Raw genomic sequence first — 25,449 nt, 5'->3', positions numbered from 1 at the left:
AAAAGGGGCTTTTCCTCTGCACTTTCTAAATGACAGAAAACCTGTATGGACGATACTCTATGACTCGGGCAAGACAGCTTTGAACTCAGGATTGTCCCCTGGAAGCGTGACAAATGACTTTTCCCACCTGTGAAGGTATTAAAAGCTTATTGTGTTGATTTTAAGTCAGATGTTGGCAAAGCTCCCTGGTGGTTTTTTTTTTTTTCAAATGGTGACTAATATTTGCTTAGTTGAAAAAGAAACCTCCTGGCAGAGAGCCTATGCATGGAATATTTCTACTCCAACTTTAAAGTCTGTCAAAAGGTATCAATAATAGGAGTGGAAGGTTTTGATGGAGATTGCTGATGGAGAATGCCAATAAGCAGTGTCTGGGTGCAATGGCAGAGGTGGTACGGCAATCTGAAACAATAAAATGTGAAATTTTAAAAAGGTCAGACATGAAAAACTTCCAGGAAATTGCCAGCAAAGTTTACGACGGCAATGCTGAGAGCAGCAGCAGAGCTGACAGGAGCCAGATTATACTGAGAGGCCAATTATTCATGGCTTCGTGTCTGCTGAATCTCAGCGGCTGCAGGAGGATGGGGGCTTTTCCTGCCACTTTGGGATTTGCTGGACAGGAGCAGGGAAAGACGGGTGTCATTTACTAATTTGGCACCATGGAGTTTTACTACATCCTTGAGAAGATGGTCCATGACAATACTTCATCTACTGTTTATTTTTGGGATCTGCCAGGAGAAAACGGAAAGCGGGGGGGATGTCAGAGGGTGAAACTTGTCATACTAAGGTCAGTGCATCACTCTTAGGTGAAGCACTTCAGGTTCTCCAAAATAATCTTCCGTTGGTCAGGGGAAGGATCACTCCTAGACATAGTCAATACCCGTTTTGCATTTTATGGGTCTGTAGGATTATATTTAGAAAAGCAATGCTGTTACGTGGAGCAGCAATTTTATCAAAACATACGTTGGCCACAGCAGACATTGAGCAAAGGCCTTCCAGCTGGAAGGGTTATTGCTGAAGGGTGTAAAATGGATGTCCCATGCTTGGGGTTGACTTCATCAGGCTGATGGAGGGGCTCGGAGGTTTGTGCGTGCCTGAGTGGCTATGGAGAGACACAAATAGAAAGGAGGAGGGCTCAGCTCCTTCCCTGGGACCCACAATAGACACCACACTCATCTTCTGGGGAAATCAGTATCTGAACCTAGGTAACCTCTAAAATTAAATAGGATAGATGGGTGAAAGCATCTAAATTCTGCCCAAATGGCACATAAGGTACATGTCCTGGTTTGGGGTGGAACACAGCCAACTTTTTCTTCAGTGAGACACACTCTTGCTTATACTCATTGCTGTGGCCACCAGGGTCAGCTGGCTTGGTTGTTTACCCCATGGAGGGGTCACATCTGTGGAGAGGCGTGGACAGCCCAGGTGACCCAAAACTGACCAATAGGGTGTTCTATCCCATCTGCCATGCTCGGTATAAAAGCTGAGGGAGCAAAGGAGTCATGTTGGCTCCTTCTTAAGGGTTCTTCTTCAATTGTTGTCTTTCTTTGATGACTGGTGCCTGAGGAAGACCCTGTTGGTTTGTTTGCCTTTGATCCTGATCAGAGTGTTCTGGAATCCAGTTCCCATTTGTCACTGAGACCAGTCTGGAACTTTCCCAGTGCTGCTGGTAGCATCTCCCTGGGACCTTGATATGGTTTTGTATATATTTTTATATATTGTATCTTTTTCATTGTTTCTTTTTTTATGTTATTATTAATATTTCATTGAAATAGTTTAGTTTTTTCCTAAACTCATAAATCTCTTTCTCTCTTTTCTTCCTCTCCTTGGAGCAAGAGGTGGGGCAGAGCGTGTTGTCATGTCATTGGCCAACTTGGCCCAAACCGTAACAGTATATTAGTGCCTTGTTGGATGCCTGCTGGTGATTCTGCTCTTGAAGTCCGATTTATTTATTTTTAATACAACCTCCTCTCTGACTGTCGGTGCAGTCAGCAAATTGACTGAAAAGTCAGCCCTACAGTAAATGACCACAGTGCTAAATGACCATAACACAAGCCATGGCATATGCAAGTAATTTTCAAAAAAGAGTGTATTTAGACAGTTCTCTGAAGACAAAAAGATTGTAGGGGGAAAAAGGGAAGCAGGATACTATCTTTTAAAAGTAATAGCATACAATGCAGGCTCCAAAATGTTCCATAATTGTTTGTGGTACAGCCTCAGGGTAAGGAAATATCATCATTAAAGAGAAGTAATTTGAGTGAAGCTGGAGATTGTAACATTCCACTTACCAGTTGCAAATGTGTACCGTCAAAACACAGGTTTCCCATAATACACAGAGACTTTCTCTGCTTCTTTTGATCTTTTAGGATGTAACAAATATACTTTCTTTCTCTGACACTGAACTGAGGAAAGTAAACAAAATCAAAACCATACTTAAAGCACTGACTCACAGAAAACATTGTGCTTATATATATGTCAAAGGCATATGTTATATTAGTCATTATAATTAAAATAATACACACATCTGTTTTAGGATGAAATGTGAGTAATGTGCCACTAATTACTAACATCTGTAGTTCTTTCTAGCTATGTTATTTCCATTTTTAAATGCTGCACATTCTGTGGATTAATAAAATGTGCAAAAGCACACTTAACATTTAAATTAAAAAATGATAATACCCTGAGCTGTACTTTGATTTCGCTTATATCAGCATTTATTGTCAGGGACGTCCTGTCTTTCCATGAATTGTCTGTTTTGCCCCCTACAGCAGATGTACAGCAACCAGAACAGATGTACAGCAACTGGATGGATACTTCTTCCCTGCCTTCCCAGAGAAACGGGCCTAAGCTTGGCTCCTCTTTAGGGGGCCTGTGGCCCCCTCTTTCCTGGGGGCCTGTGTCTTGGGGTAATTGTGTCCTTTCGGCACTCTTTGAGAGCTTCCTTATCTCCTGAAAGGTGTCACTAAAGCCTTCTTTAGTTGTTTTGGTCCCTCCTTCTCTGATGAGTGCTCTGTCTTGATAGACTTACCACGTTAAGATCAGCGAGAAGATTTTCCTTCTTCGCCATGTCTTAGACAATTGTTTTGTTTCCAGTTTGTTAACTGTCCATACATCTAATTCTTATAGTTCTTTAACGGGCCTTGCCTTTGACCTATCTTTTCCTCAGTGTAGTGCTAATATGACTCTTCCTGGCATTACACTGACTTGAGCATCAAAGACAAAATTAGTAAACATCCCACAGCTGCTGGCCAAACCATGTTTTGTAGCCCTGCTGGGCAGACTTCCCCAGAAGCAGCAGTGCTGGTGTTACCATAGTTTAACTCACCAGGCCTTGTTTGCCATCTTCTCAAGAATTATGGCTTTCGCATAGTTTTAAACTCTGGCCATGGGTTTGGCTTCTGAGTCTCGTGCTGTTATTTTGGACTCCGAGCTCCACGGGCAGTTTCTGTCTTGATTTCTTTACTTACAGTGGTTTTTGTACACTATCGTGGCCACAGTATCAGCACAGCCTGCACTCTGTGAGCTTCAGTCAAGTCTGGATGACTTCCTTTGCTTGGCAGATTCCAAATGTTTTTGCCAGAGTTTATTTCTGGGCTCGTCTCTGACTTCCATGTGCGTGTGGGTCTTAATGCCAGTGAGGAACTGTTCTCTTATCAGGGACCTGGTTAGATCCTATCCTCCCCAACTCCCTTTCTCCCCTCTCCAGAAAAAATGTTTGTCTTTCAGGTCTTAGATCTGTTACAAACTCTTTTGCATTTTGTACTTTCCATTCCCCGTGCATTAACAAATCTTGTTCCATTTTTGCATGGAATGCAGCCCTCCTTAAGTTTCTGCAGTCCATTTTCATTGTCACTCTCTTGGCTGTCTTAATTGAAAAGTATTAAAAACCTCAACTGTTAGACATGCAACTTTTATCAGAAATAAACAGACATTCTGGCCGGTATTCTGATAGCATTCATTCTTTGTAGCTGTAGAAACTGGGCAGGTCTTCTGTAAGGATTTTTTTTTCACTAGTAGGGAGTTGACCCCCTCCGTTGTTCATTCCTGCAGAACAGTTTTCTGGTTTGATTCTGCCCCAGTGCTGTACTGTGTCCTGAGATAGTGCTGAGTCTGGCCGGCTGTAACTGTGATATCTGAACGTGTCGGCCTTGCTTTGCATCCATCTAACTGAATGTTTCCTTCTATGCATCTCCCACCAACATTTTCCAAAGGCACAGCTCGACACGTGCCCGGAACACTCCTTTTTCCCCCGGACATTTACCTTTCCCTCTCTTCTACGCCCCTCAATGGCTTTGAGAAGGAGGAAAATTAAAAGAGCTTAATGCACCCTGCAGCCCAGGACTGTTAATTCCTCCCAGCTGCCTGCAGAGTGTTAATGGATGCTGTACAGACCGAAAAGGGACAGAGGGAATCCGTCCCAATAGTTTTTAAAGCTTCGCCTCTGTTGCTAATGACACCTTTGAGAGCTAATGAAATAGTTTTCAGATATGGGTCTGGGCTCTGCTAATGCTCGTGAGTGTGAGCATAAGAGTAGTATTGCATGCTCCAGTGGGAAGTTTACTTGGGCATAATTCCCACTGAGGTCAGCTGGGCTTTCTCCAGAGCAATCCTTGCCTAATAAATCCCTTAACGGTAATAATTATTGAGTTTGGGGTTGTAGTTAAATATAGGAATATTTAAAATTTTAAAATACATGGTCTGTGCTCTCCTCCTGTCTGCATTGCTCTTTCCTGCAGTAATTCCACCAAGTTACTCCCAGCCTTGGTTGGTGTGTTGCTGAGTGCAGAATAGTGCCTCCTGTTACCATTTGAAATAACTCATGAAAAAGCCTCAGTTTCGTACAATTTCTTTCAAATGTGAATTTATGGCTTTAAACTAGTGAACAGCATAGCATCTAATGAGTCCTGGAGTATCTTAACCATAAAATAAAATTAAGGGAAGTTCTTCTTTTCCCTAAGTGAGGGTGTGATGGCAGAGTGGTTACAGCATCTGGCTTTTTGCCAGAGGTATGAGCTCCCTGGTTGTGCCTGTGATGAGTGTTTTCAAGACAAGTAGAGAATCAGATCTTGCTGCTCTGAGGCTTTTCTTGGTCAACTCAGCTGTAAATGGGTACCAGTCATTCCAGCTGACAGCCAGAAAGGCAGCTGCCTGTGTTAAAAACCTTTCTGTTTTCTGAGATGTGGTTTACCACACGGTTGGTGTGTATTGGCGGTGCCAGCCCAAGGGGCTCAAGTGGCTTCTCTTAAACTGTGGCCGTTTTCCTCCCACTTCTGCTGTCAGATGCGTATTTCAAATGTAAGCAGATACGTTTTGCGAGCAGCAGAACTAATGGAGTCTGCTTCCCAACAGATTTGTGTTATGCGCTTGGTTGACTTATTAACTAAATAAGGCTATGGCTGTTATTAGGTGTCAGGTAATCTGTAAAGAGAGATATAGAGAATGCCCCAGCCTTGGGAAAAGCTTCAGATGGGGTCTTGTGTCATCTTAGGTATTGGTATCCACACTGTGGAGAGGACTAATCAGGTCCTTTTCTAGCTGCTTGTCTTCATGAAGCGTACTAGAATATAACTGTCTTGGAGGCTTCTGCCCTTCTGTGAAGTTCTGACAGAAACTGGCCAATACGTTCAGATGTTGGTGGGAGGAGGCTGACTTGGCCTGAGCTCTAAAATTCTCTGAAATAAAAGATTCCCCAAATCGCAGCACTTCATGGTGGATCCACGCTGTCAAAAACAAAGTCTGAAATGATCTGCCATGGGCAGGTTACCACCAGGTGTTCCAGGAAATACCTGGAGTTCAGCTGTTCCAGGGACCAGTTAAGATGCTCTGAATCCATGCTACAGTCAGTATGTAGGGATTAGTCTGCTTAAACTGACTCTTCACTTCTAGTTTAGGCAAAGTCTATATGGCCCTGCTATGGTAAAGTAATTAACATTGCTTTTAACCTACATCTGCTTCTCCTCTTATGCCTTTTAACATCCACACAACTCAATTGTTTTGATCTTCTCTTGATTTCCCCCCAGCATGAAAGAGGCCGATTTTTATTCTCAGTATGAAGTTGCATCAACTTCTTTAAGGCCATTACATTATTATCAATTGGCAGTGTCTAAAAGGACTAAAAGGCATAATCCAGAATGAAACAGAGGAGAGATTTTCATCTGAGAGGCCACAGTCAGGTACTACTGTTAGATACTAGGATTTTCCCAGGAAATTGCGGTATGGAAAACAGGAACTTTGAGAACTGTGAGGAGAGTTAAATCCATGTATACTATAAATTTCTCTAGTATAGAATCATAGAATCGTCTAGGTTGGAAGGGACCTTTAAGATCTAGTCCAATGTGTAGGAATTCTGTAAATAAATATGTAAATATTTCTCTTTCTCACTGAATTCTTAGACTCCTTACCCGAGTGAGAGAAAGCCTCCTATTCTCCAGAGTCCTTAAGCATGTGCTTAACTCACGAAAGAAGGAATTTTAAGGAGAATTTCTGTGGGCCCCCGTGTACTTCCTATCAGCCACTTCCATGTGGGAATCAAGCCATTTATCTATACAGTTCCTGACTCTGGGGCAATTAAAATCTCAGCCATAATGTTATATTAACGCAGAATTCGGTGTGCCTAATGACATATTAAATCTTCCTAAATTATAGCTAAATTACAAAAAGGACTAATTTACCAAAACCAGTTAATAAATGTTTAGAAAAGGAAGCTAATTGAATTATTCCTTGTTTGTCAGAGACAGATAATCTCCTTGTGAGAAATCTCATTTTTTCTGAAGCATGATTAATTGGCCTGACGCGTTAGAGATTATGACAAATTACGCAGGAGGAGATAATAAATAAGTCAGTAGGAAGGTTTGGGAGCAGAGAACTAGCAGCTGTTCTTTGGTTTGAGGCTTGGTATGCCTTCTGGATGCACCTTGACACTGGTGTGGTTTCTCACAGACAAGCCACGCAGAAGTCACGGCCACCCTTTGTCAGGAACCCTCCATCAGGACAAAGAGATGCCAATAGCCTCCCAGAGAGGGTTGGAATAGCAAGGTCCTGGAGCTGTTGGAGATACTCAGCATGTGAGGGGCAGATTCACCCGTCCAACCTTCAGGGTCGCTTTGCCAGTTGCTGTTAGAGCTGCTCATCCTCTGAATACGCAGCCGTCTTTTCTTCTAAGTCACTGGTTTGTGCTTTGTATGCATTTCAAGGTGGCAGCTCCTTTGAAGAAGTCCCTGCAGGAGCCCTTGTGCACTCACCAGAGGTTTCCGTTGCTTCCCTGGTGTCACTGTAATGAGTTTAAGTATCAGGCGGCTTAAAACATAAAGGGGTTGTTCCCAAAAGGGGTGAATAGTCAGTGTTTTATATTCATTGGAGCACTTCAGCCAGTTTTAATCACAACAGAGTATGTTTGTGTCTGGCCCCAGCTCTGTGAGCCCTCCCTCAGCACTGCGGAGTAATTGAAGAATATGATTAAAGGTAATTATTTTAATTGCCCATTGACTCATAGATTTCTGATAGCGCTGCGTAGAGTCTGATCTGCAAAGGAAAAGCTGGGTGGATTGTCTGCATCCAGACAGACCCCCATCAGTGGTGGTGTGAGGGATGCAAATGAAACATCACTTGCCTCCTGCGAGCACTGCATGGGCTGTGGGGCTGGGATGACACATTTTTTAATGGAACGGGGAAGGCAGAGTGTGTGCAGTGTCCCAGTCTTCCTCTGGGCTCGTTATTAGTCCACATGGTGTTTAACCCAAGTGAAATGTCACCGACTTGGCCAAGGCTCCTGTTTGATGCAGTTGTGAGTGAAAGCACAGGGTTCTTCTAGGGCTTAAAGCCTGAAATAGGAGAATTGAGACCACATATATTCAATAAGGTGAAATACTTAACACCTAACCGTTCCAAAACCAGCATTTTTGTTGGAAGTGGCAGTAGAGAAGAATGATGGTCTAGTAATTAGCTCACCCACGTTGAACTTGGAAAGTGTTGTCTTTATTCTCTGCTTTGCTGATCCTGCGTTGGCCTTTGGTGCAGCACTTGGGCTGCTCCATGTCTCATTTCCCCTCTCTGTAAAGAGTGGACGTGCCTTCTTAGGAGTATGTGAACTGCTGTGTTAGTCGTGACCGTGAAAATTCACTGATGTAGTGACAGGAAGGGCAAAGGCCTTTGTGATTTTTTTGATGTATAAATATATAGTATCTGTGGAATCAACCATTTCTGACAATGGAAGGAAAGTACATCAGAAGATACTAAATTCAACAGGACCACTTTTGGCTTGGGGACGCTAAGCAGGAGTTTGCTGTAGGGTGGTAAGTTCTTCTAGGAGAGCATTGGCACATGCTTGTAATGCTCTTAGACTTCATCTAGATGTTTGCTATTAGCCCTTGTGGCAAAGAGGCTCCAGTCAGACTTAGGCTGGCTATTTTAATATTCCCTGTGTGTAATAAGCGCAATTTTATGAAGTTTGAAGCCTCTATAGGTCCTATTTGTATAGTATAAACATCCTTTCTTGATCAGGTTTGCTAGGTAGGTGCTTCGCTTGTTTTCCCATATTTGGTTGGTGAGTCAAAGCATTTTTAATTGTCTTGGTCTTTTGTATTTGATTAAATGCAGTTATAAAAAACAGAAAAAATGCTCTTGGCTAAAACGATCTGATTTTTCACTTTCAGGCGTGAGAGAGGCCAAGAAAGATTCAGGTTGCAACTGTTTTGACTATTATGACATTTGCCATCCTTTCTGTTTGGGAAGAGGTGATCACACCTCTTGGAGCAGATTTATATCAGTGAGGTCTGATCTACAGGACTCCTCCCGCGGGCACTTCTTTTCTCCCCCTGCAGTTGTACTGAGTCCAGTGGGGTTTTGCCTGATTTATTACCCTAAAAGCAAGCACTGCATGGAGCTGTGTGACCCCTGCCGTTGGTCGGGGTTTGCACCGATGCCGCTGAACAGCAGGATTTGACCTGAATGATGCCACCGTTGCTGTGGCTCATGCATTTTGTCACTAAACCCAGCGCTGCTTCGTTGTCTCTTTAGAAATGCACGCTGTGTAGGCACCTCGTAGCTCACTTGTTGTGTCTACAACAGTCTCCACTTCTGAATAACTCTATTCACGGGCATCATTATGTTGCTGTGCATCTGCCGTGAGGACACTGCAGCGTGACATAACTGGGGCATGTGTCCAAAGCCCGTCTCTGAAGTCTTTCGCACTGTTATCCATTCAAGGGAATGCCAGCGAGTTCAGGGAGAGCTCGGGGTGCTCAGCATGGGCAGCGTAACCTGTGCTGGACAGGAAAATAGGCCAGAGCAGATGCCTGTTGTGCTGGTTGTGGCCTGCCTGGGCTGCCTTCTTGGTCAAGAATTAGTGGAACTAGCAGTGTATTTTTTTCTTTTGGTTGAATGTCTCCAAAATGCTCCCCTTTCATCTAGTTTTCTTTCCTTTACTGATTATTTCCAAGCAGTGCTGCGCAGCTTGGCCCAAATTCAGGAGCTGCTGATCATAGAATCACAGAATGGTTCGGGTTGGAAGGGACCTTAAAGATCATCGAGTTCCAACCCCCTGCCCTGGGCAGGGACACCTCCCACCAGACCAGGTTGCTCAAAGCCCCGTCCAGCCTGGCCTTGAACCCCTCCAGGGATGGGGCAGCCACAGCTTCTCTGGGCAACCTGTTCCAGTGCCTCACCACCCTCACAGCAAAGAATTTTTTCCTAATATATAGTCTAAATCTCCCCTCTTTCAATTTAAAACCACTCCCCCTCAACCCGTGGCTCCCCTCCCTGATCAAGAGTCCCTCCCCATCTCTCCTGGAGCCCCTTTAGGGACTTGGAAGGGGCTCTAAAGTCTCCCCAGAGCCTTCTCTTCTCCAGGCTGAACAACCCCAACTCTTTCAGCCTGTCCTCACAGCAGAGGGGCTCCAGCCCTCAGATCATCTTCTTGGCCTCCTCTGGACCCGCTCCAACAGGTCCATGTCCTTGCTGTGCTGAGGACTCCAAAGCTGGACACAGTACCCAGGTGGGGTCTCCCCAGCGCGGAGCAGAGGGGCAGAATCCCCCCCCCTCGCCCTGCTGGCCACGCTGCTGGGGATGCAGCCCAGGATGCGGGGGGCTTTCTGGGCTGCAAACACACACAATGATGCTGGAAAAGCTGGTTGTGGGGATGGGCAAAACCAGCAGCTCCTTTGGGGTGGCAAAATGGTTGCAGCAGCCTCATTTGTCCGTACGGAGTCAGGCTGGCTGCTGCAGATATGGGGTGGGAGAGCTGGGCTTTATGGGGCACTGATGGCAGCGGTGGCAGTTGCTGAGTGTGCCCAAACCTCTCCTTAGCAGCAGGAACAGCAGCTCTAGGGGTCCCTTGTCCCCAGCTTTCTGTCTCAGTGCTGCCCATCCTTTTCCCACACCCAGGGAGCCAAGGCAGGCATCAGAAGGTTTCAGGAACTCAAAATCTATTCACCACCCCAGCACATTCACCTAATCAAGATTACTAAGCTTAATTCTCCAGGCCTTTCTCCTCTACTGCTTCTAACTTACCATTTTTTTGTTTATTTTCATCTTTATTTCCCGTAGTGTACCGAAATGATGTGAAAGGAACATTTGTTCACGCAAATGAGGGAAGGTAGTAGCTTCCCTCCCTGACCGCATGCTCTCTTCTGTTCCAAGTCTTAATTAAAATGGTACTAAAGGAAGCAAATCAATTAGCAGATACCTTACAAGATGGTTTATTCACTTACACATGTACTCACACACAATTACTTACAAGTATCACATTACTGCTTTAGTTTATCTGTTAGCAAATGCTGCTAATGAACTGCAGTGTTACCGAGCTGGGTAACAGACACCCAGGAATCCAGGGAAATTATTGCAACCTATCAATTTTCTCTGAAAATAAACCTTACATTTTGTTGTTCAAAATGTGTGGAAAAATTGCCATCCAGTTTCCTTTCCACGTATGGAAAATTACCTGCTTTGCTAAGGTCAGAACAAAAATATATTCAAATCCTTTCAGTTACAGTTACAAGTAGTAGAGTAGCTTACTCTTCATAGAAATATTCTGATATAGCTGCTCTTACGTCCTGACAGCGTGTGGACTCTGAGTCCCTGACTCAGCACATCAGCTCTGCCTTTAACGTGTAGGGTTAATCGCAGCTCTTCACGGTCTGAAAGTTGCTTATTGGGCAGGAGGCCCTGGTTTCTATGATTTTTTCAAGTGGTATTTCTTAACAATACACAGAATTTCTAGGTTAAAGTTCAGTCTAATATTTGCCTTTTTTTTAAGTTGGATAACTTCTGTTATATTACAGTAGCGAAGAACTGGAAAGAACTTTCTTTATTATGACCTGCCACATGGCATAACTGAGAGCAGACACTGGTTTGAAAGTTAACTTTAGGAATGTAAGTTAAATGAGAGATTAAAAACATCCATGTGTCTATAGACATTGGCCTGAGCTAAACGTTTAGGAAGATCCAATCTATTTACAGCCTGTGGTCTTTGCATCTGGATGGTGGTTCTTTGTAATTGCAATGGAATAGTGTAACGTAACAGCTATGGCTGCAAAATATTGTGCCATTAATTAACGTCGTGCCTGCCATTTGCTGCCCTGTTTCCCCAAGCTGAAAGGAAAGCCTGGCTTGAAACACCAAAATCTTCCTACTTTTTATGCACCTTGTGATGACAACATCTGTTATAACACGGCACTCTCGAAAGAAGGGGATTAAACAGAATAGAATCTACAGCATTATTTTCTGGACCGAGACCGAAGCCCCAGGCTCACAGCTTTGGTAAAAGCTGGGATGTGTCTACAAAATAACTTGGGTTTAAACCATTTAAAATTATTTAAACTATTTTAAATGTTTTGAGACAAAGCTCTGATTTTTCTTCTTGTCACTCCCGCTGTAAGAAGCTTGTAATTGGAGCCAGGCAAAGCAATTCTGATGACATCAAATTCAACAGAATGTATAAGGCTAGAACAAGAACGAAGGGGTTGGGAGACTGAAATTATTCGCAAGTTCTGATTGAACTCAGTGCACTGTTTTATACTAAAAAAAACAGAGCTGGGTGAATTTTGGAAATGTTAGATTAGCTTGGTTGTAGAATGTTGACATGAAATGTTTTGTTTCAGATCTCCAGAAACTTTTCAAGTATGCAAAACTGTTTTCGTTTCAATGTTCTAAGAACAAAATACGAAAAACATTATTTCAAAAAGGAGTTTCTCATTTTAAGTGACCACAATTAACTTTAAATAGCTGAAATTAGCACTACCATCTACAGTTAAACAGAAAAGACATCAGTCCTAAAGCTAAAATAGATATAACTTTAGTGTGAGTGAAATGTTTTCCTATTAACACAAGACGTATTTCCTGAAAAAAATGGGAAGCCTTGTTTTGCTTCAACCTTGAATGAATGATTTTTCAAGTTGCTTCAGTCACTATTTACCTATCTCGAAATACGGGCGTGACCGTGAATTCTGCTGCTGAAATGTATTACTGCCTTTTTGATTACCCTGTATTTAACTGATTTTAGAAATCAAACATATACTTGTCAGAGGCTTAACAGGATCTATTAATGAGGAGAGCTCATCTCTTTTGTTTTCCTCATAGATTTCCTTCATGTACGTGCTGTTGAGGATTTTTGTGTGCAGGTGATTGAAGTTAGCATGCACTATGAGCTCCTCCTGTAATCAATCAATCAATCAGTCTTTCAATTAAAGAACAAAGAAAGGAATCGGTGTTGGTGAGACTCCTGCCTATGCACGAGAGACTTCTATCGATCCTCGGAGCAGGTAACTGTTGATTGCAAAAGGGTTATTGATCATTTGTACTTTGCTTTCCGAGTACATTGACGTCGTCTCTAAAAAGAAAGAAACATCACAGATGAGCAATAACTTTCTGGCTTTGGTTTTACCTGGCATGATCCATAGCATCATTATAAAAGCTGAGCTGGGAGATTCCCAGATAAAAAATAGAGGAATTCTAGAAAATTATTAATGGAGCTGCTGGAATTACATTCATGAATTTCTATGCGTCTGCATATATGCGTCTCCACCCCGGTCCCTCTGGAACGTACCTGTTTTGGCTTGATCCCATGTTTGACCTGCAAAGTATAAAGAGTGAGATGTTAATTGTGACTTTCAGAGCAGTAATCAAAAGATGAGTATTCAAAGAAGCAACACAGTAGCAGCTGGGGAAACACAGGAACTTTTTCCTCCTTTCTCCTCTTTTCTTCACTGCTCTTAATCTTTCATTCAGTTTTACTCCATCTAGCGTCAGTGCTTGGAAATGAGATCCTTTCTTGTCTTGTCAGCCCTCAGCTTGTTTTTATTCTTAGATCTCATGACTCCGCTGGGAAATGGTATCCATCGCAGTCCGTTTCCTTCAATACTACTTAAGCATTTTCTGGTGGCTTTGCTAAAGAATGAACTCGCAGGAGTTTTGACAGCCTTCTCATCGTTTGCCTCGGTCTTTTTTCCTTCTCCGAGAGAAACTCTGTCACACGTGTCTTTTAGAAACCTGTGCTGAATTTTCCTGTTCACGTGAAATTCACTGCACTAACTGTTAGTGTCTGTAATAAAGAGTTAAGACCTGATTCTTTCCAGTTTGAACAGGGCATAGCGTCCGTGGGAGACCATGTGGTGAGGCATAGAAAGGCTGGAATCGGAGGGAAATCTCTGTTTGTTTGTTTTTTTTCCTGCTGTTTTCTCCCATATTCCTTTCTCCAGCGTGGGGCTGGGGTGAGTCAGCAGAGCTCTGTGAAATGGCAGAGCCACCGGTCTGGCGCTTTGCAGACACAAGGGATTTCTTTCAGTGACACAGCCCTGATGTTACCCAGGACATCACGGTTACACAGCGAGATTTTTCAGCTTGTTCCAAGCTGTTTGGGGCAGCTCATTCCCAGAAAGGAGAGGCGCTTCAGAACATAATCAGGGGACCTGATAAGGGCTGTGCTTATGAACTTGTCAAAATTTCTTCACACAAAATAATGCAGATTTAAGCATGTGAACTAAGTTACGTGAGTTTCTGCCTGTCTGGAACTGTAGCCACTAAAAACAACAATTCTCCCCTCTTCTTCTGACTGTGACAACAGATTAATGCCGAATAAGGCCAGTGCAAAGTGATTTGAGCTATAACGGGGGTGAATCCGGAATGGATTAGGTCCAGGGATGCTCACTGGAGGCAGTGGAGATGCATGGCTGCATGTGGCTCTGCTGGGAGTGAGGGGGAAGCGGAGCAGGACTGTCTCTGGAGATGGGACACGCTGTTAATCCCACGCTTTGCTCTCTCCCAGGGAGTTGTGGAAGCGCACTCAAAGGAACCGGTTCACAAACACTTTAAAAACAGCATTTCCACCTAAAGGGGCAGTTATTTTTCAGCGCTTGTCTCCAGCTCCCAACCCGATCCTCACCAGCACAAGCGTTTCAATGTCGATGTAGTAAATCAGATTTGGGAGTGGGCCAGGTGTTGTTTTTAATATACAAAAAAAATAACCTAGTTACTTTTCAGCCAGTTTTCTGTCTTTTTGCCTTTATGAGCCCATACAAATTTTCCATGGAAGTTGTGGGCCTCTGTGAAGTGTCTTTAAGCCCAATTTAAACCCACGTGGAAAGCCTTTAAGCCCATAAACTTCTGTGAACCCATGAGAAATGCTCCATGGATCCCCAAGCGTTTGCAGTCTCCGAGGCAGAAATTGGTATCTCTTTGCTTTGCAAATATATATTTGCTCATTTCTTTCAGCTGGCTGTTTGCTCTCCGACACCAGGCTGTGAAGTGCACGTGGGATATGGGGGTGGGTGGTTATAAGCAACAGCCAGAAGGAAAACAAGCAGCTTTTTTGGATACCCAGTACAGGCCCTTCCAGGCAGAACTCTTGGAAAGTAAGAGATCAGGGAACTGAAGTAAAATGATCTGACAGGCTATATACATGATCTTAAAAAAGGATCTATAAATAATCTTATTTTCTAAGAAGTCACTGAAAAATAAAAGGCTCCTAGGAGCCCGTCTGAAATCAGTGATTCCTTTTTCATACGTTCAGTGTGAACTTGTCCAGAAATTCAATGAAATACAGGAAATTCTGCGAGTTGGAATATGCAGGAGCTCTGCTTTGATGCTGTTCTTTTCTGGCTAAGACCCGTGGTACACTCTCTTGCGACGGGAGGCCTTGTTTTGTTTTCAAGCTGTGCTTTAGCTGTGATAGCAGCTTTCATTCCTCACTAATCCCGTGTTGTCACCTCTCTGACAAGCCCTTGTCAACATAAAGCTACTCTGGATGGCAGACAGGCGCTGCCCAGGGGCAGGAGGCTCTCTGCTCGGTGGCATCTAATATTTGAGTTACCCTGGATGTCTGTTGATAGGAAGAGGCTACTCTTCCAGAAACATTTATTTATTTTACTTTTTTTTTTTTTTTTCTAATCCAGACTTTCAGCAGCTCCAGGGAAAGGCAGAGTTACTCACTTATTGCTGGAATTAGAGGCACCAGCAAATTTGCCAGCAGAGCCCACGATGGCTGTGGAAGGAATTCCCTCCCAACAGGTGGCTGAATATTACCAGGAAAGCATTCTCCTGACTCAGCAGGTTTGGGACCAGCTCTTACAACCAAATGATTTAGAGCTATTCAAAACTAGCCTCAAACAGTTGTGCAGAGGGGTAGGAAGGAGTAAGGATTCCTCCCCGGTTTGGCAGCTGCAAAAAGGTCAATGGCAGTTGCAGCCCCCCCCCCCGCCCAGGTCTGAAGGGGGCACAGGCACCCCGGGCCAGATGCTCTCCCAGGGAATGTGGAGAGTGGCCAAGGAGGAGCAAAAAATAGCCAGGAGTGTGGCTCTGCCCATCAGGCTGGTAGCTGGCATCAGTGAAGTATGCTGTATCCTGGAAAGGGGTTTAATGAATTAATCTCTAACAGTGTGGGCTATATGCGTGTGTGTGTGTGTATATATATAAATAATATATATATATAAACCTGTCTCTGTGTGCGTATGTGTCTGTATATGAAGTATTCCCTCTATTCAGGAATGGTGCTAAGAGGAACTGAGGGCCTGAAAGTGCCTACGGAGTGTCTTAGTGCTGCTTTTTAAAGCCTGGTGTCCCCAGCACAGTGCAAAGCTCAGTGTCCTTGGGTTTGAAGTGTGTGATATAAAGATTAATTTCATTTTATGGAAAGGGTAACCTGAGCCAAAGTAACTTGTCCAAGGTTGTTCAGAACGGCAAGTTTGACTAGACAGGGCAGTGACAGAACCAGGTAGAAAAGCTGTTTATTGCTGTTGTCACTGGTGACCATTGCCTCAACACAGAATGGGTATTTTCATTTTGTTTCTGCAAATGTGTACGTGCGAGGAGTTGAGACAGCCATTTTTGCTGCAATCATTTGCTCATTTTTTTAAGATTTACACAAACACACATGGAGTTGTTTAGGCCCTCTGTATTCATACTTTCTTTTTTTTTGGCAATAACGTGTTATTACGGCATTTATGCAGCTTTTAAATATTTTTCATTAAACTCCATTCCCAGGATGCAGACTGAGAAAACCTAAAGCAGTGACCACAGCCTTCAGTCTATTGGCCACCCACTGATCCCTACAGCGTTGACCAAGGAATCAGGCCAGCTCTGGAGTGTCACCAGGGCCAGACTCCTCTTGTGCAGCTGGTATCTGCTCCTTAATGAAGTGCAAATGCACTTCTGCCCAAGAGGACTGTAGCCCTCCATGTAGCCTTCCACTCCCATTCTCCCAATAGTTGTTCTCTACTGGTATTTGGCCATGGTGGCAACGTGAAGGAGGAGGCTCTGGAGTCATAGAATTGCCCATGTTGGAAGGGACCTTTCAGATCATCTAGTCCAACCATCAACCTAACACTGACAAAAACCAGCACTAAACCATATTGCTAAGTCAAAGCAGACCAGAAAGGAATAATTTTTGATTGATTTTGTGAGGCTTATTTAGGTAATGGAGGAGGCTCAGTGTCTCTGTTGGCTCTGTTTTGTCCTTATTTGTAAACCTCTAACAACTTAGGAAAACTTTGCTGAGCTAATGATTGGTTTGTTTGTAGAATATATTAGCTGTCAGAATGAAAGAACTTGTGAAGAGCTGCTTGGGGAAAAAAAGAAGAAAAAAAAAAAAAGTGGGAAGTGAAAGAACAGCTTAGTATATAGCTGAGGGGTGTTAAGAGACAACATTCAACTCTTTGACCCCAAAGGTGTCAAAGATTCTGCTGAATCTACATGACTGATTTTTTTTTCCAGATCCAAGAAGATGACACTGGCTGTCATAATTTAAAAGTAATATTCCTTGGAAAGGAAAAGAAAAAAGAGACTTGTCTTAGGAGAACAAAAACAGATGCAGGCAACTCAGTGGCTCTAAGGAAATTGAGGAAATCTGGAGAAATCCAGGAAGTTGTCTGGATTACTGGGAATTTAGAGAGGACAGGAGTACATGTAGGCTATGGCTAATTTTTTCCCTTTAATGCTTCACTTCTGTTGTTGCAAGATGCCTTATCACCATGCACGAGAAGCTTGGTTTTGCCTTCTCCGCAAGACCAGAAGATACTTGGGCTGTAGGGGAATGGAACTGTGGAAGATGAAGACTCAAGGCCAAAGGGTGTGCTCCAAAACAAGGACAGGGATACGGTCAGTCTGTCCAAGAGCAGTGGTCTGCAAGGTGTGGGGGAAATTGTGGCAGACTTTGTATTGTATAAGCACTAACATCTCTAGTCCTCCACGTGGGAAGAAACAGATACCTGCAGGCTACAGATGAGGCATGAAGAAAGCCCAGTGGGCACTGGGAAAGGTAGCCAGGATGGAGATGGGAGAATAGATGGACTAGGAGGCAACAGAGCTTGGCCATTTCCATCAGCTGCAGTGACGGTCATAGGCAGGTGAAAGATGGGTGGAGATTGAAGCTTTTTGGTATGTTCTCCAGCTCCTTTTCTTCTCTGCTTTCCTGTATCCCTCTGCTGAACCTTGCTATTTCCAGAGCAGACAATGCTTGCTTTCTGCGGCAGGAATGCCATGGCTGCACACAAGAAGGGCAAAACTGAGCCTGGAGAAGGAGGCAACTGGTGGGCTGGGGCAGATCCACTTGGGTGTGTTTTTGTGAGACTGTGTGAAGTCAGAGCTGCCTTCTGCCAGGTGTCCTGCTGGCAGCTCTAGTTTCTGACAGCTGAAGCTCTTGGGTTTTTATGTTTGCTGTTGAAAAGCATCTTGGAGGATTCAGGCTGTTCCAAGCACTGTTCTGCTAATGTGAAAACATGAGATACATAAGGAAGGACTGCCCATGAGAGACCCATAAAGTGCCAATGGTTTTGAATGGCTTCTGGTAACTCTAGTCACTGGGTTGGGGTTTTTTTCTTTCTTTTTTCATTTTCTTTTTTTTCCTTTTTGCAAGGCTGGTGAGTTTGCGATTTGAGACAGTTGCAGTTTGAGTGAAGGCAGGTGGAGTCATATATTACGTTTAAAGAAGAAAGTATTTTTTGAAAATTAGGATTCTTCATTGTTACCAAAGGCCAGACTGAGAAGAGATCAAGCAGCTGGGACTCTGCATGAACAGCTAAGCCAACGCAGCCTTTCAAACCATTCTATACCAAGACTTGCTCTTCTGGTAAGATTGGAAACACTCAAAAATACCAGTGACTGTGCTTAACAAATTCCTTTCCTATGCCTGTATTTCTTACTTGCATTCCATGGTTGAACGAGGTGAATCAGAAAGATAAGAGGCAGCTGAAGGTACCTGAAGGAGCATCTTTAAGCAATAGGAAATTTGGAAGGTGGAGACTGTAACCTTGCAGGTAAAGATGGGATGCTGTAGTGCCCATCTCCTGGGAGGATGTGACAGACATAGATTTATGCTTAGGAAAATGTGTGCTGCTTCATACTCATCTGCAGCTGACAATGTTTCTAAGTGTTTTGTAGAGATAGATAATTCAGTGGTCACATATTTTTGTGTAATGAGTCATTGATTTCATCTCCCTTTGGAGAGGTGTCCAAACAAATCCTACATTAACTTCTTAATGGGGGTCTTAGCGGAAAGGCCACAGCCTGAATGAAACATGGAGAATGAACCAGCCTCATTCCAGGTTTCTCCAGGCTGAAATGGGAGGTACCTTACTGCTGGGAAAAACGTCCTCTTAAAATTAGCTCAGTGCAAAGCAAACATCTCCCAGTCTAAAAATTTCCACAGGAGGGAATTACTTCATTGCAAAGTATTTAAAATTCACAAAAGTTGCTGTATTGTGGCTTAAAACAACCAGTACCAGTCCCCGCTTCTTGCTCTCTTTGTATAAAAACCTTCTGTGGAAAAGACATCTTAGTTAGGGACTGGATAAGGATAATTCCTTCGCAGATTTATTTTTGGCCTCATGCTATTTCAGGTACTTTTGCCGTTGAACTTGCCTGTGGCAGAGCGGCGGTGTGTGCCCGCATCTTAAGCAGATACGGTTTCAATGGCCACTAGAGCGGCTGAGGCGGCTCCGCTCCCTGGCTGCCGACTCGATGTCTAGTGTTACGTGTGAATAGCTGATGCCGTAGCTGAGTGGCTGCAATGCAGGTCAAAGCCCAGCAAATCCTGCGCAAACCGTGTTCTAGATCTTCATGCTTTTCTCCTTGTGCCCCGACCTCGTCCAGCGACGTGTTCAGACCAGGCTGCAGTCTTTCGTCTTTCAACGCCTATTTACTTATGGATTTGGATTTGTAGGGTTTGGGGCCCATTCTCCAAAGGACTCCCACTTGTGGCTTCCTCAAGCAACCTGGCGTCAAAACTAGGTCTCTGTGAGCTCAGACTCCGGTGATGAGACAGGTTGTGTCTCTCATTTGCAGTTGATAATATGCAGTGGTATGACTCATGCCTGCCAGATTGGTTTCCTGCTTGGTTACTGATGCGCTCTGCAATTCGCAGTACCACAGACCAGTTTGGAGTATTTAGATCAGAAAGAACTGCTGTCGCCTCCAAAACAGGAGATTTTTTTCTTTCTATCTGACTTTCGTCCTGTTTGAAGGCTGTGACATTGTTAGATCAGATCCTGCTCACCGTCTCTGCCTGTCAGCACAAGCTGGCTATAGACCTGAACGTGACAAAATGCTAGGAAAAGGGTTCTCGGCTCAAATGTTTAGGCTGAGACAGTTCTGCTAGTTGGAAGAAACTGCGGCTCAGCATTCAAACTTGCCCTGATTTTTCAAGAGTACCTTGTGCTTCCCCACCATAGTCCAGCAAAGGAAAGAAAAGTCAGTCCCTGAGAAGTGGGGAAAATACAAAAGACCATCCTGATGGGTAGCGAAAGAAAATCACTGATACACTAGGCGCTTGGCCGATGCAGCTCTCGAGCTCCTTCTCTCCTCCATCAAACCTCAGAATGATTTGCATTTAAAACCTGATCTCCTGCTGAGTGATTTACGCAGGGGCCTGCAGAACCCGGTGAGTGGCGTGAGGAGTTCTGGTGTGTGCTGTTGCCCAGGATGTGTTGAGGCAACAGATTCCTTTTCGCTATTGCAGCAGGTCTAAAATATGTACCTCTTCAGTAAACATTCTCTGTCCCCCCCATCCTTCTCCTTATCCCCGGATGTCTCTCTCTTTGTCTCCTTCTGTCAAAATAAATCTGGCTGCCATGCAGTGTAGTTAACTCAAAATATTGCTAGCATTAAATGTGCCCAGACATTTTTATTAATACATTAAACTTGCATGAAATTTTTAGGCATTATAATTTACCAAGCTTACACCAAGATGGCATTTGAAACTGACATGGCTATTAATTAAAAAAGAGGACATTAAATAATTGTCAGTTGCCACCTAGTTTACTGGTTTGTTAGCTGACAGAAGCTTGCCCCAAGCCTCTTCTCAAGTGTTAGTAAATATCCCATTGAGTTTAAGGGCATCCCATTATGAATCGAGTGGTTAAATCTTAGTGTTATATACCCAACTAAATAAAGTGGTAAATGCTGTAAATTATTTTACAGTGAGCTGTCAGCGCATGTAGAAACACTTCTGTTTTAAGTATTATTTGGGAAAGTATCCAGGAGGACACATCAGAATGCTTCCTGATTTTACGGGAAACCTGTTCTTGCAATGTGTTGGTTCGGTTCTGTACCAGATAATCAGGGTTCTCGCATAAAAGATTATCTGCATCAAGGCCTTCAACTGGTATGAGGTTGAGCAACTCCGTTGACTATGATGGTCCTGTGCTGGGTGACACCCACTCAGAGTATGTCCCAGCTGGGGAGAGAAATTATTGAGTGGCTTGAGATGCTTGTGGGAATAAGGATGTGAAATTTAAAACAAAATTTGGCTGCAGGTGAATTTGGTGGGTGCTTTATCAGTTGGATAAAGGTTTTTTCCTGAACAAGCACTAATAATCATCACTGGTCAAGTAGAAAATAGAATAGAATCATAGAATCATTTAGGTTGGAAAAGACCTTTAAGATCACTGAGTCCAACCATTAGCCTAACGCTGCCAAGTCCCCCACTAAACCGTGTCCCTCAGCACCACATCTGCCCTCCTTAAATACCTCCAGGGATGGTGACTCCACCACTTCCCTGGGCAGCCTCTTCCAATGCTCAATCACCCTTTCTGTGTAAAAATTTTTCCTAATATCCTCTCTAAACCTCCCCTGGTGCAACCTGAGGCCATTTCCTCTTGTCCCATCGCCTGTTCCTTGGGAGAAGAGTCCAACCCCCCCTGGCTACACCCTCCTTTCAGGGAGTTGGAGAGAGCGAGAAGGTCTCCCCTCAGCCTCCTTTTCTCCAGGCTGAACACCCCCAGCTCCCTCAGCCGCTCCTCATCAGGCTTGTGCTCCAGACCCCTCACCAGCTCCGTTGCCCTTCTCTGGACACACTTCAGCACTTCAATGTCTTTCTTGTCATGAGGGGCCCAAAACTGGAGACAGTACTCGAGGTGAGGCCTCACCAGTGCCCAGTATAGGGGGATGGTCACTGCCCCAGTCCTGCTGGCCACGCTGTTCCTGATACAGGCCAGGATGCTGTTGGCCTTCTTGGCCACCTGGGCACACTGCTGGCTCATATTCAGCTGGCTGTCGACCAACACCCCCAGGTCCTTTTCTGCAAGGCAGCTCTCCAACCACTCTTCCCCAGGCCTGTAGCGTTCAGGGGGTTGTTGTGACCCAAGTGCAGAACCTGGAACTTGGCCTTGTTGAACCTCATACAGTTGACTCAGCACATCGGTCCAGCCTGTCCCGATCCCCAGTTGTGGAATTACAGCTTCTCTCACTGGTCAGTGTTGGTGGCTCTAAGGCAAAGAGTTTGTGCATTGTGTCACATTTTGAGCCTTAAGACCAGAATTTTGGCATGAAACTGGAAACTTCACTCTACCTTTCAGCAAACTCCTATAGACTGGGACGAGGAATCATCAAAGGGGTGAATGTAAGGTCATCATTAAAGATGTTAAATTTTGCTGCCATGACAAAGTCAGTCAATTCCCCTAGAAAGATCAGAGGATGGTATCGTAGATGTTCAAACTGTCTCTGAAGGAAAATATCACACATAATAAACAGCAAGGGGAGGTAGAAAAGTTCAATGTGGAGTACTTCATAGATCATATTGTCTGCGTTTCATCCAGGCAGTAAATATGCTGCCTTCTGTATCTCTTGTCTTTGTCCTTCTACTCCCTTTATTCCCTTTTCTGTTGACTGGTCTCTGACTTTTCTATTTGATCTTAGCTTTCTCACGCCCTTCCCATTCATTGCTCTGTCTCTACTGCCCTTAATACACCAGAAAGTTTACTGGGTATTCTATATTTGTTCTTCTAATTCTGTATTTGTTCATCTAATAGTTCTAATCTATTTTAGGTAAATACACAGAGATTATCAGTGTCTTATAAGAGAATAGTATGTTACTAGAAAGGAAACATTTTGTGACAGATAGCTGTGTTATGTTGGGGAAGTGTCTTCCTGGGAAAATAACAGATGCTTCATGGCTGGGGCCCTTCTCTGTTGGACAGGCAAAACATTGAAGTATTTGCTCCAAGGGGAGCCCTTACTTTGATCTTCAGTTGAGTGTTTACATATGCTGTGCTTTCTTGATGAGGAACGACTCTGATGGGGACATCCTTCTATCCAGCTCTCTGAAAGAGGCTAAAAGCCACTTCTTAGGTCATTGAGTACAGCTGTTGCCTTCAGTTCCTGAGAATGCTGATTAATTCATGTTTGGGCAGTTTTAGCCACTTATAAAATGTCTCAAATGGGCACAACAATGTGTCCACATCTGTAGATTACCATGAGTCAGTGGACAACTTGCAGTTCAGTGTCCCTGCTCCTGTACATCTCTACCCTATTGCCTAAGCAGTCCAGCATTGTCTCTTCTGCCTGGCAACCCATCAGGTGCCCAAACCTAAAATGATCTTACTCTTTCTGGATAGCGGGGAGGAAGACGAAGGGTAAAACCACATCCCTTCCAGCAGGAATGATCTTGACCTTGACCAGTAAGAGCCTGGAGTGAAGGGAATTCTCAGAACTGAGATCCAGACACAGTAACTGGGAAATTTTTGATGAATCTGTTTACCTTGGTTTGCATCTTTTTCTTCTTTTTTCTTTTTTTTTCTTCTTTTTTTTTTTTTTTTAATCTAAAGGGCTTGTGACTATGTGACAATACAGTAAAAACTTTGTTTCAGAAAAAATATAGAAAAGTTCTAGCAATGTCAAGGAACATTTAACTTCTGCACTTTTGAAACAAGACCTTTGGTTTTCATCCCTAAAAAATGTATTATTTTTTTTTTAATGAGTTTACAATTATAACACATAGTACAAACTAAAAACAAAAAAAAATTTTGTTTGAAGGATTTTCTTTTTAAAGAAAATCTCAGTCTGCTGGGATTTCTTTCCTATTTCTTAAATGTCAAAATCCTGTTACAAGGAATTTCCTTTTTCCATGCAGCTTCACTAGATACACTCTGTGTCATGGTCCTCTAGAGGCTTCCAAGTGTGTTATATGTTATTATTCGAATCCCAGTTGTGGGGAAGCATCATGCATAGAGACAGAGAGGAGTTAAACGTTACAGTTTGTGTATGGCACCACCTCAGAAAACGCGTGGGACGATGACTCTTACCTTCTATCCATTTTGCCATCTGACTCTAAAGAGAGAACAGGAAAACGTGGTTAGTTAAGGAGCCAGGAACAGAGTGGTAACAGGCCTGCTCAGAAGTTGTGAGGATGCATCCAGGAGAACACAGTTACAGCTGGTAAAGACCCAGCCATCCTTTCCGAGGCAAAACTCTTTGATATTAGTAGCATTGTGTAACCTTCCTAAAGCCCTTCTTCATTATTCCAGCTGGAATATTTCGTGTGAATTTTCTCAGAGCTCTATCGTTGCTAATGTTTTGGCTATTTTGAGTTTGATGGTGGCACATCCCCAAAGTGTCATAAGAAACAACTTTGAGGGCAGATGGCTGGTGCGGGTGAGGCAGAAGCAGTTTCCCTTTGGGTCTGCTGTGTGGTGCCACGAAAGAAAGCATCAGCCATTCGTCTTTGGGGAAGACAAAATTCATTGTATACATTGTCATATAACCCTCATGGGTTACCTGGGGAGTCTGTTTGCAAAATTGTCCTTTAAAAGACCAGTGTTTACTGCAAATAGGAGGGAATCAGGTCATGGCTGAGCTCGTTGTAGCAGTACTAGGTCCAGAGAGCTGAGGCCACTTCACTTCAAGCTTAATAATTAAGACCACTCTGCTCTCCTTTTCACCAAGCAGAGATCTGTGACTGCTGCTGAAGTGGTGTGTCACGGTGTGCTGCTGACTTAGTAGGGTTAGACAGTTCTGGATGCTGGGAAATGGCCTCTCATTTGTGGCGTGAAGGTTAATGCAAAGACCTGGACACGGAAGCAAACGTTTGTGGACACAGTGGATGGACAAGCAGCTCCTTGTCCTGGGCTGTAGCAACCTCACTGAGTTCTCTCACTGCCTTTTCCTTGTTTAATGTCTGGTTTATTTTCATGGTGGAAACTGGCTGCGTCTATGAGAATTCCTTTGGTTTTAGAACAAGCAACCAGGGCTATAAAAGTGCTTTTAGATATTCACCACGGAGATCCCATAGAGAGAGTGTGATACTTTCAGTCCCCAATCTCTGTTGTTGTAGTCCCTCTCTTTTCAGTAAGGATTATTTCCCTGCATGTTTAATGAAATTGCCTCACTGCTTCCATTTCTGCTATGGTTTCCTTCCAAGCCAAATTTTCATGTGCTACTGAGAGCAGCTTGTCATTGGCCAATCCAGTCCAAACCGCGACATTAGATCAAAGCGCTTTTGCCTGTTTCAGGTGAAAAATACGCTTTCCTGGGGCAACTTGAAAACTAGTCACAGTGGAAAAGTTATAGGGAGTTTTGCAGTGTATACTCTGATGGAAACTGCATGTCTTAGAGTCAGACAGTCACATTTGAAGCAAAAGTCCAGAGTCAGGGAAATAAATAGTAATTTTGGGTAGGAAGTGTGAGCAAGTCTCTTACCCATCCTGCAAATCCAACAGGCTCTTTAACTTATGTTGAATAGACAGAATTTTGTTT

At 43.7% G+C, this 25,449-nt stretch overlaps 1 long non-coding RNA gene across 1 annotated transcript; it reads right to left on the bottom strand.

Annotated features, from left to right (window-relative positions):
* Positions 1-10,676: 10,676 nt before the first annotated feature.
* LOC141469603 (uncharacterized) lies at positions 10,677-24,024 on the bottom strand. Its single transcript, XR_012463464.1, has 3 exons — positions 24,000-24,024; positions 13,037-13,063; positions 10,677-12,820 (listed from the first exon to the last, which is right to left on the bottom strand). It is a non-coding gene; the product is annotated as an uncharacterized lncRNA (long non-coding RNA).
* Positions 24,025-25,449: the final 1,425 nt, after the last annotated feature.

Source organism: Numenius arquata, chromosome 10 (assembly GCF_964106895.1).
Source record: "Numenius arquata chromosome 10, bNumArq3.hap1.1, whole genome shotgun sequence".
In the NCBI taxonomy this organism is placed as follows: domain Eukaryota; kingdom Metazoa; phylum Chordata; class Aves; order Charadriiformes; family Scolopacidae; genus Numenius; species Numenius arquata.
The sequence above is the reverse complement of the archived record's forward strand: the minus strand, read 5'-3'. Positions and strand labels throughout refer to the sequence as shown.